Raw genomic sequence first — 12,965 nt, 5'->3', positions numbered from 1 at the left:
ACCTAACGTATGAGATACCCCAAAAACCTGTAAAAATTACTACGTGGATATCACCAGGTTACCCTAACTAGACAAGGCAATTATGCATTGCTTCACCCAATGGTAACTAAGTAGCCTACTAGCCAATATTTTCCTCCAGTGTACGTAGGCACAGGCAATATGTTCTCCCACCGTGTACATAGGCTACAGGCAATATTCGATTTCCTCCACCGTGTAAGCTAGTAGACATAAGGCAATATGTTCCTCCATCATGTACAGTAGGCTACAGGCAATACCTGTGTCCTCCACCATTCGTACAGTAGGCTACAGGCAATATGTTCCTACACCATGTTACATGTACACTACAGGCAATATGTTCCCCATCATGTACAGTAGGCTACAGCAATATGTTCCTCCATACCATGTACAGTAGTAGGCTTACAGGCAATATGTTCCTCCACCATGTACAGTAGGCTACAGGCAATATGTTCCTCCACCATGTACAGTAGACTACAGGCAATATGTTCCTCCACCGTGTGTCATATAAATTACGATCTTGCATTCCGGGCTTTCCGGTAGTGTTCGTGGTTTTAATATACAGGGAGCATAAATTGTAAAATTCTAAACTTATAAATATATTTTTTTGTCAGATCCAATGTATAATTAAGCAATAAAGCCTGAGGAGGTGTGGTATACGGCCAAAATACCACGGCTAAGGGCTGTGTCCAGGCACTCAGCGTTGCGTCGTGCTAAATAACAGCCCATAGCCATGGTATATTGGCCATATATCACAAACCCCTAAACTGCCTTATTGCTATTATGAACTGGTTACCAATGTAATTAGAGCAGTAACAATAAATGTTTTGTCAAACCCGTTGCCGTCAGCCAATCAGCATTCAGGCTCGAACCACCCAGTTTTAATGACTAATATACAGCACCAGCTACACAAATATCTGTTATGGTCCATTATCTGCTACCTGGACTTTAATTTGATTATTTTCGTTGATTTTACTTGATGACATGGAATTATCCGCCGTTTTAATGATAATTCATTACACTATAATTAAGGGTCTTTCAATGGACATTAATACAAATGGTTACCTAATTAATCATTTGATATGTGTTATTTATTTCTGTACTAAAGCCCATTTTGACATGCACCTGAATTTCAGTCTACCTTAAACCTACATCACAATTTGGTTTTGTCAAGTCATTACTGGTAACAAATCACTGGTAACAAGTCATTAGCAATGGACCTCCAATGGCTATTGTAATGTATTTATTAGGGTTGTTTCTCCTTGGCAGCCTCCTGATATGATGTCACTCCAGTTCCTTCGGAGGCCAGTGACAGTGAGGGGCATGTAGAGGAGAGGGGAGACGAGGGCTGATGGACGTGCATCGTCACTGGCTCCTCCAGGGTAATTAGCCGTGCAGATAGAGGGCCGTTGACTCAGATCACCCCTGATGACCAGACGTGTAACAGCCTGACTTGAATGGTCAGTGTCTGATAAACATCACTGATTGCTATAGGCCAAGTTGTGATACTTGTCTAGCGAGCATCACGGCAGGAGGCCTAACACTATACATACAGTCAAAGGATTTGAGTCCGATATTATGCATATGCTCATGCAGAAGATTGTAGATGCAGTATTTACCGACAAGTAAAACTCCACACGTTCAATCTTGTAGAATATTGTTAATTAAAGGGTAGGTAGCATAAATGTAACCTTAAAACCTGTTACGGCTAGACGTTCCGCTAGGATGTTCGACAACGTCCGGTGAAATTGCAGAGCGCGAAATTAAAAATAAATTATTAGAAATATTTAACTTTCATAAAATCACAAGTGCAATACACCAAAATACAGCTTTACTTCTCTACGATAGAGGGCAGCATTTTCACGTTTGGATGAAAAGCATACCCAAATTCAACTGCCAGCTACTCATCCCCAGAAGATAAAATATGCCTATTATTAGTAGATGTGGACAGAAAACACTCTGAAGTTTCTAAAACTGTTTGAATCATGTCTGTGAGTATAACATAACTTATTTAGCAGGTGAAACCCCGAGGACAAACCATTCAGATTTTTATTTATTTTTGAGGTCACTCTCTTTTCAATGGGTTTTCATTGGGAATCCAGATTTCTAATTGACCTTGCAGTTCCTACCGCTTCCACTGGATGTCAACAGTCTTTAGAAATTGGTTGAGGTTTTTTCCTTTGTGTAATGAAGAAGTAAGTCGCTCTGGATAAGAGCGTCTGCTAAATGACTTAAATGTAAATGTAAGTACGGCCACCCAGAACGAGGGTAACTTGAAGTGTACTGTTAGATAGAGGCGCGTGACCAGAAAGCTAGCTACAGTTTGTTTTAATCCTGTATTGAACACAGATCATCACGTCTTCAATTTTATTGATTATTTACGTTAAAAAATACCTAAAGTTCTATTACAAAAGTAGTTTAAAATGTTTTGGCAAAGTTTACAGGTAACTTTTGAGATATTTTGTAGTCACGTTGCACAAGTTGGAACCGGTGTTTTTCTGGATCGAACGCGCCAAATAAATGGACATTTTGGATATATATTGACGGAATTATTTGAACAAAAGGACCATTTGTGATRTTTATGGGACATATTGGAGTGCCAACAACAGAAGCTCGTCAAAGGTAAGGCATGAATTATATTTTTATTTCTACGTTTTGTGTCGTGCCTGCAAGGGTTGAAATATGCTTCTCTCTCTTTGTTTACTATGGTGCTATCCTCAGAGAATAGCATTGTTTGCTATCGCTGAAAAGCCTATTTGAAATCTGACATGTTGGCTGGATTCACAACAAGTGTAGCTTTAATTTGGTGTATTGCATGTGTGATTTCATGAAAGTTTGATTTTTATAGTAATTTATTTGAATTTGGCGCTCTGCATTTTTACTGGCTTTTGGCCAAGTGGGACGTTAGCGTCCCACATATCCCAGAGAAGTTAACTTCTTGTTAATCCAGCCACCGTGTCAGATTTCAAAAAGTCTTTACGGCGAAAGCAAACCATGCGATTATCTGAGGACAGCACCCCATCATACAAACACATGACAATCATATGTCAACCCGCCAGGCGCGACACAAAACTCAGAAATAACGATATAATTCATGCCTTACCTTTGAAGATCTTCTTCTGTTAGCACTCCAAAATGTCCCATAAACATCACAAATGGTCCTTTTGTTTGATAAATTTTGTCGTTATATCCCCAAAATGACAATTTATTTGGCACGTTTGATTCAGAAAAACACCGGTTCCAACTCGCCCAACATGACTAAGAATTATCTAATAAGTTACCTGTAAACTAGGTCCAAACATTTCAAACAACTTTCCTAATCCAACTTTAGATATTTTAAAACGTAAATAATCGATAAAATTTAAGACGGAATAAACTGTGTTCAATAGCGGATAAAATGAAAGTGGAGCGAGCGCCAGGTCGTGCGCCCCAAACAAAACAGTACACTAGACTTGACACTCAGAAAGGAAAGGGCTACTTCATCATTACTCAAAAGAAAAACATCAACCAATTTCTAAAGACTGTTGACATCTAGCGGAAGCCAGAGGAACTGCAACCAGATGCCTCAGAAATCTAGATTCCCATAGAAATTGAATTGTGAGAAAACAGAAAACAGTGTGTGAAAACCTTGTGAAGACTTACAGAAAACGTTTGACCTCTGTCATTGCCAACAAAGGGTATATAACAAAGTATTGAGATAAACTTGTGTTATTGACCAAATACTTATTTTCCACCATAATTTGCAAATAAATTCATTAAAAATCCTATAATGTGATTTTCTGGATTTTCTTTTCTCATTTTGTCTGTCATAGTTGAAGTGTACCTATGATGAAAATTACAGGCCTCTCTCATCTTTTTAAGTGGGAGAACTTGCACAATTGGTGGCTGACTAAATACTTTTTTGGCCCACTGTATTAGCAACTGGGACTGAGTTGCAGGCAGTTTACTCTGGGCACGCTTTTCATCCAAACGTGAAAATGCTGTCCCCTATCCATAAGAAGTTAATGACTTAAATGTAATTGTATGTTTGTCGGCAATTGTTCCCCTTGCTGTGTGGGATTGTATCCTTGCTGAGCACTTCGCATTGTACTGAACACCTCTTTCTAGGACGAACTGCTCACGTCCGGGTATTTAGATGAGTAGTGATTTGTGCAGTAAGCACTTCTCAAATGTGTATGTGGACAGGGAGAAGATAGAAAAATAGATATGTTCCTATTGCTAATTCAAAATGGATTGATAATAGAACCCCAATGTCTTCCCTAAAATGGCCTCTACGCAAAACACCTTTTTCCTCATCAAGATCTATAAAAAAATACATCATTATCAAACGTTCATTGCCAAACGGCCAGTGCTAAATGCTAATAGAAAAGTGTGCATAATCTCTCATCACAAAGCCGAATGCCGAAGAGATGCGTTCAATTACATCTCTGAGTTTATGTTTACCCTTTCCCGTTGGCTGCATTGTGGCGGACAGGTGATTAGATGGAGGGGTTGCAAATGGTGGCAGCCTTCATAGGAGTATTGAACGTCTGGGATAATGGCGTGACACACCCACACAGCACTGAGGCTCGGCTCTGACGGACGCCATGTCAATCACCTCCGCTGAGACAAACACAATGATGTCACACAGCTGGCCCTGCTAGGCAGCTGATGGAGATGGCAGACAGCAGGCTCATTTTCCCCTCTTTCATTTGTTAGCATTATTGCAGAGGTAATGGCTTTGAAACAGAAAGGCCTTAATCTAATCAAACTGGGAGCAAAATTACGCCTTTCATATGGGCGTGTTTATTTCTTTAATTAATCTTACTTTGTACCAAGTCTATTGGATCCTTATCTTTTTTTTATTTTGTGGTTTTGTTATTTTTCTGTTGTTTTCCATCATTCCCTGATCCCACTTTTGGGGGAAAGTGTTTTTTCCTGATCAATCAATGCCATAGCGTATACTCACAAATATAAACCCACCCCCCCTCCTCCATTGCCCTTACAAACCCACCCATACAAATGCAGAGCTAGATGACAACTCCTCTTCTATGTCAGTATGTGGCAGGCACCCAGCTCTCCCTAACGGCAGGCAGTAGAGTGAAGGGTGTACAATAGGATTCAAATGAAGACTCCTCCACTCCCAGGGGTGTAATCTCCCTTTGTTTATTCTGCCACAAGGTTATTTCCCAGTCTGTTTATGGGTGACATGGAGTGTGTTAGGAAGACAGAGACTCCCACAAAATGCAATGCACCTCAATCAGTGGTGTAGTGAATTCAAGGACATCAGGTTCTATACTAAGTGTTCAAGTGACGACACATAGCTATGGCTGTATAATATACTGCATCCTTGACTATTCTCAGAGTACTGTTCGCTCACAGTATGGAGATAAACACTACACTGTGAACATGGCTGAACGAATTTGTGTGTCTGTGCGTGTAGGCTACATCATCAGGTGGTCTAGAGATGTCTTTGTATGTGGACAATGGACAAGTCTGGAGATGAGCACAGTGATATCAGGGTATCACATAACCCTTTGAGTGTGTTGCTAAGGTGCAATGGCCTTGATGGTGAAGAGGAATAAAGAGGAGAGGAAAGCTCTCCCTCTCTAGGCTCTCTGGGCGGACACTTACCTAATAGAATATGATACGATTATATTGAACAAAGCGTCGGTGTCAAACACTGTTCATTTCTCTGCCTACAGCCACTCCAGCAGTACAGATAGGCAAATGGGGACGCAGAGAAGGATGGCTGTCTGCTAGGCAGAGCTGAGATCGGGCTGGTATTCATTAAATCTCCGTAYRTGGTGMATATTTTCATTATTCACACAAAGGTASGTGTCAGCTAATCACGGCAAAATCGCCCCGCGTTTAAAAAGCCAATGGACAGACTCCATCCATTACGTCAATTATGAATTAGCACCTCTCCACGATCTCTCAGCTCTGAAACGTCTAGTGCTGTCTTAATTAGGCAAACACTGGGCATCAATTCCTTCTACCAACGCTGTCTCCATACACCGCCCACTATTCACACACACACACACACACACACACACACACACACACACACACACACACACACACACACACACACACACACACACACACACACACACACACACACACACACACACACACACACACACACACACACACACACACACACAAAGGCACGTACGTACAAAATACACACGTCTGCACGCACACACGTGGAGAGCTCAGATTTGAAATGGTGTGTGGGGACATTTAATGAGACAGTCTCATGTTTTGTCACGGTTTGACGATACATTACTGATCTTATATCTTCGCCTGTTTCAAGTGTAATATATATCACTGGGTGGCTTCTTCTATAGAACAGTCAATGTGCTAATGCAGTGTTCCATACAGCAATGCACACTGTACCAATGACTCACTAAGTCTCAATAAGTTTTCTAGACTGGAAATGTATCTAACTGAAAGGGACAGTACTGATGGGTGCTGACAAACATGCTTTTTTGTTGCAGATTTTGTAACATCTGAATATCTGAATATATATACTGTACATCATTAACTGGTATCCAGAAATATCCATTCATATTGACTAGTAATCACAACACATGGTTACTTCCCTGACATTCATATCCACATGATCAACAGAGTGGGTATTCATTCTATGATATTATACTGTAGATGAGCAGTAGTTGTGGATAGGACCTATGGTTCAAGTATGGGTCAAATTCAAAATATGACGAACTGACACTCAAATAAAGTTCAATGGTATTTTTTCCTGTTCACCTCTTCATTGTTTCACCCTTTCATTACCCTTTTATTACTGCGTGTCCAAGAAGGCTGTCATGTTTGGTATACTGTCACTTTAAGATGAACTGCGAAGGACCCTCCCTCTCCCTCCCACCACCATGGTTACAACCAATGAACATTGGGGAGAGTGACATGATCACGCTCACTTTCCATGGTTAATCCCTAGACTGGGTTGGCCTCTCAAGCTGCTCAATGAGTCATTGGATTGTCATCTACCTACTGCACACACTGAGAGGAGAGCAAGAGAAAGAGAAGCTTTGAATACCAAAAGAAGAAGAGGGAGAGAAAGAGAAAGGGCCGAAAGAGAAAAGGGAGAAAGAGAAAAGCTGAGAGGAAGGAGGAGGAAATGATTGACACCGAGGAAGGGGGGAGGAGAGTGTCAGTGGGTGAGGGAAAAGGAGGAGGAATGAAAGGGAGGGAGGGGGAGAGAGAGAGAGAAAAAGAGAGAAGAAATGGAGCCTGGAGCGTTGTCTGCTGAGGATGACAGGCAGTCACAGAGCTGAGCCCCCGCGTAGAAATAAGTGAGTTAGAGCAGAGATGGTGGCTCTGTAATAAAGCGTTTAATGGACAGACAGCCTCTCCTTACCTTCCTCGGGGTAACACTAAATCCCTCTTTATTGTAGTTTGCACAGATGTTAGTGAGTTATCCATTTCTCTAATCACACTGGATGCTGCACTTCTGTCTTGGTTTTGAAAAACAAGCCTTTCTTCCTCCCTCTCTCACTATTCACAAACATGGTGTCTTCCTCCCTTCTCTTCCTCGGTGGAGAAGGCAGTGAGTCATCCGAGGGTCACTCTCACCAATACAAATTGAATTCAAAACAATATTGCGGGCTGATTGAGGCTTCATAAAATTGTTGTCCCCTCTGGTCAAGTTTGCTTGATGGCAGGGATAGTTTGGTTGTCTGACGTGATATTGCCGAGCAGTATGACATAAAGACACACATTGTCCTCAGGCCTTCATCAAAGTAACACAATTCACTCCTGCTGTCTCTTATACACATCTAGATGTGTATAAGAGACAGAAGTAACACAATTCACTCCTGTAGAGCACAGACTTCGATGTTAGATTGTCATTTGAACCCGCAGAATTTCATAAACCCTGGCCATAGCCTACACAAGCAAACACAATTAACTCATTGATACACAACAAGGCCAGGTTGTAAAGTAAATATGAATTACTGAGATCCATATAGATCTCAAATACTGCCTGGGGGTAAGCCAAAGTAATTAAATTCTCAACAGAGAGATAAGAATGGGGGAACACTGAACATCATTTCTGAAAGGGACAACAGTAGGTTACCTCTGTCTTCTCAGAAACAGTTGAAAAACTTCTGCTCATATATAATAGAGTCTTGGCTCTTCTCTTTTAAATGTCTGAAGGGCTGTAGTTTGTTTTTGTTAATTCTTCCTTGTCTATTTTGTTTTTGTCTGTTTTTAGARTCGTCTCTTGATCAGGCTGATGAGACAGGGCGTCACTGACGTTGAACATGTGATCAGGACTAACAGRGGGAGAGAGGGAAGAGAAATAGCGAGACCGATTCGGTATTCGGCGAAACGCAGACGCGTTGAATCTGGAACCGTGACAAAAATGTGTCCGGCCTAATGATGTCAACTAGTCTTCTCACCGCCCCTCTGCCGAGTGTGGACGTCTGGGCGATTCTGCAGTCCTGTGATTCTCCCTGTCCAATCTTCTCCCACAGAGGCTCCACCCACAGAGGTTCTCTGCAGAACACGGAAAGACAGAAACAGATACAGAGACACACTATTGTGTACTTTTAATCTCTTGGTGTTTTTTTGCCTTTCAAAAAGAACATCCCCAGGTTTCTGCCCATCCATTCTGTCAAGAAAAAAATAAACATAGCATACATGAAGAACGATTTCCATAAAAGAAAAATGGCAACAAAGAGTGAATTAAAAAGACAAAATAAAGGTTGTGCTGTCGCTTTAAGCCTAACTAGGCGCTAAGGACTGGAAGTTGTAGAGGAGTGTCTGAAAGGTCATAGAAAGTTCAGCGTGAGGGATGAGTGATGGCCGTGGCGAGGGGGCTCTGTTGCCGGGCCTTGTTCTTTTCTGCGCGGCCTGTCGGCCCTCACAGCGGTAGCCTGCGTCTTGATGGATTGGCAGCCAGTGAAAGGAAATGTCTCCCCTCTCCTCTGCCGCTGGGGCTTCAGCTAAAGCTGCTAGGCCCTCTCGCTCCCTCTCCACAACCTCCACCCCCCTCTGGGCAGGAGCAAGGGAGGTGGGGGAGGCAAGGGGAAAACAGAGGGTAAAGGTTTAAGAGCAGGACATCCCATGACCAGGTCAACGATGGAGGACGCCCAGTGTGGTTTGTTCAGGGGCTCAGGGCTTGTTGTACCTGGCTGGACACAAAAGAGCCCTGAGCAGCAGGGGTGGGCTACTAAAATAAACATGAAAGGAGCAAGAGGGATGCGCCTCGGCCCTTTTGTTGCCTGGAAATGTAGGGCTCCCCCAGGGGGAGCGTCCGTGGTAAATGAGATGGTATGTCTCAGGCGCGCTTCCTGCTGAAATATTTTTGATAAATAAATCACAGGGTTCGACGCGTTAACCGCTTAGCGACCGGTGGTCTACTGAGATAATCGAAACAGTGCTTACAGGGTTCTCTTCATTTTTTCTCTCGAGGGGTAGATCCAGGAAGAGCAGGGTAGTCATGTGACCCACTGTTTTGAGTAACTGTTCCCCTAGATTATCTAGTTCATATAACAACAAATCCCTAGATATCCAGCAAAAAAACTGAATATGACGATCATAAATCAATATTAATAAAAGACAGTAAAACACAAACAGAATATTCTTAGATCGTGATGTAGACTGAACCTGAAATTCAAACAGCTTTGATGTGCAACAATGGAACTGACTTTCAATTGAATCAAATAGAGACAGCATATTATGTTTATTTGTCTACCCTCTAACCTCTGGCTTAGTCTTTCCTCTCACTGAGGAGCGTCATTCGGGGCCCCCTACACGTCTCCTGTGGTGTCTCTCCTCTTGTGATGTTCAGAAAATGATTACGGTGTGGTAGTTGGTTTGTGTTTCTGTTTGTGCAGGTCCCTTWAGACCTGTGTAATTGCCAGACATGATTGGGTAAGATACAAGTGAACTGCATATTAAGGATGTGGTGTAGTGATATCGAGACTAGTTCTGCTATGAATGAAATTAGCGGTGATATGTTTTCTTTGCTCCAGTAAATGTTGACCTGTCAAATGTCACATCCGGTTGGTGTATGATAGCAGCAGATCTGATCAGTAGCAGCATGTCTGTATATCCCGATTAGTAACTGCTTTTCAGTCGTCATTACCGCTGTCTGCATTATTCATGTGCTGTGTGCTTGGAATCAGACCAGCACAGGAAGAGTGCGGTGATGGAAGGTGTGTCTGATATTAAATGTATGTCTGTGGTCACATGGCCTTAGTGTGTGTGTGTGTGTGCACTTAATCTCTTTGTGTGTGAATATACGTGTGTGTGCATGAGTCTGGTTGTGCATGGATGAGGGGACAGGGATGGGGGAGTGAGGGAAGGATAGGGGGAGAGTGAGGGAGATGATTATGCCCATCTGTGGCGTATGCCAGGTGTGCATCCCCCCCTCCATCTCTCCCTCAATCCCTGCACGATTGTGATGCTCCGCTCACCGTCCCCCCATCACACTCCATCAGTGCACTCCAGCTGGCAGGAAACGCAGCAGCCACCGCTCTAACTGGTACCAAGGGGTACTGGAGCATCTCCTCACAGCATACCACAGCTTAACTGTTCCAGCATCTCCTCACAGCGTACCACAGCTTAACTGTTCCAGCATCTCCTCACAGCATACCACAGCTTAACTGTTCCAGCATCTCCTCACAGCATACCACAGCTTAACTGTTCCAGCATCTCCTCACAGCGTACCACAGCATAACTGTTCCAGCATCTCCTCACAGCGTACCACAGCATAACTGTTCCAGCATCTCCTCGCAGCGTACACAGCATAACTGTTCAGCATCTCCTGCAGCGTAGCGCTAACTGTTCCAGCATCTCCTCAGCGTACCGCTTTAATGTTCCAGCATCTCCTCACAGCGTACGCAGCTTAACTGTTCCAGCATCTCCTCGCCGTGCATACCGCAGCTTAACTGTTCCAGCATCTCTCACAGCGTACCAGGCTTAACTGTTCAGCATCTCCTACGCGTACCACAGCTTAACTGTTCCAGCATCTCCTCACAGCTACCACAGCTTAACTGTTCCAGCATCTCCTCACAGCATACCACAGCTTAACTGTTCAGCATCTCCTCGCGCGTACCACAGCATAACTGTTCCAGCATCTTCCTCATAGCATACCACAGCATAACTGTTCCAGCATCTCCTCACAGCGTACCACAGCATAACTGTTCCAGCATCTCCTCGCAGCGTACCGCAGCTTACTGTCCCAGAATCTCCTCACAGTGTACCGCTGCTTAACTGTTCCAGCATCTCTCACAGCGTACCGCAGCTTAACTGTTCCGCATCTCCTCGCATGTACCAGCTTAACTGTTCCAGCATCTCCTCACAGCGTACCGCAGCTTAATTGTTCCAGCATCTCCTCGTAGCGTACCGCAGCTTACTGTTCAGCATCTCTCGCAGCATACTGCAGCTTAACTGTTCCAGCATCTCCTCACAGCGTACCGCAGCTCATCTTAACTGTTCCAGCATCTCCTCACAGCGTACCACAGCTTAACTGTTCCAGCATCTCCTCCCAGCGTACCACATCTTAACTGTTCCAGCATCTCCTTGTAGCGTACCGCAGCTTAATGTTTCAGCATCTCCTCGCAGGATACTGCAGCTTAACTGTTCAGCATCTCTCACAGCGTACCGCAGCTCATTTAACTGTTCGCAGCATCCTCGCACAGCGTACACAGCTTAACTGTTCGCATTCCTCCCAGGTACCACATCTAACTGTTCAGCATCTCCTCACAGCGTACCGCAGCTTAACTAAGCATCTCCTCACAGCGTACCGGAGCTTTAACTGTTCCAGCATCTCCTCACAGCGTACCGCAGCTTAACTGTTCCAGCATCTCCTCACAGCGTACCCAGCTTAACTGTTCCAGTATCTCCTCACAGCGTACCGCAGCTTAACTGTTCCAGCATCTCCTCACAGCGTACCGGCAGCTTTAATGTTCCCAGCATCTCCTCCACAGCGGTCACGCGAGCTTAACTGTTTTCAGCATCTCCTCGCAGCGTACCGGCAGCTTAACTGTTCCAGCACTCTCATGGTACCGCAGCTTACTGTTTCGCATCATCTCTCACAGCGTAGGGGGGGGGGGGGGCCACTGAAATGCTAGTATTTCTTTCTATACAGTCAAGACCCTCCCAGGCGCCATCGTGTTCAACACATCCAAGAGTCATATTGAGGCGAGCAGGCTTCCCACGGCCACCATGTACCTCACAGCTGGTCTGCTGGTAGTGCACTGAGCAGGTACAGGATCAAAGAGACCTATTTTCACATTCCGTAAGGGAAGCGCCGGCTATCATCCCAGGTACTTAACCTAAATTGCTCCAGCATAATAGCCAAGTCTATAATTGAAAAATATAAACTACGGTAAGCCGCCCCAGATARGGGAACCAGCTAACCAAAAAAAAAATAATGATTTGTTCAGATTTACTCTGAATTATTATATGTAGATTCCCCTTTACTGAGAGCTATCACTGGGCTCTCTGCTAGTGGCTGTGGCACTTGGAGTGACCCTTTAGTATTTCTGAGGATAGAGGAAAGTCAAGGCTTTCCTGGTGACAGTTACTGCACCTTGCCCTGGAAACGTACAGTGGATGTCCCCAGGTGTATGGTTATATTTGCCCATTCCAGGCCAAACCTTTGTTCTTGGACACCATGATTCAAGACTGGTCCAGGACCACAGGGAAAGGAAATTAGTTTTAGAGGTCATCCCACAGTCACAGACACTTTTTCATGACGTCACTTGTGTTTGGTGATGCCCCCACGTGGCTTAGCTACAACATGGCACAAATAAACACCTACAATCACACAAACACATACACCTTGCAGCCGCCCCCACATCGAGAGGACGAGGCTCTTAAAACAAGCGGCGACGGGCTGATTGATCCCACAGTGAAAATGGGCAATATTCCCTCCGCATCGATATCAATAAACCTCTCAGGCTTGAGGCTTCGCAGGCCTCTTTTTGTTTCTC

Source organism: Salvelinus sp. IW2-2015, linkage group LG10, assembly GCF_002910315.2.
Source record: "Salvelinus sp. IW2-2015 linkage group LG10, ASM291031v2, whole genome shotgun sequence".
NCBI lineage: Eukaryota > Metazoa > Chordata > Actinopteri > Salmoniformes > Salmonidae > Salvelinus > Salvelinus sp. IW2-2015.
Note: the sequence above shows the minus strand (reverse complement) of the source record.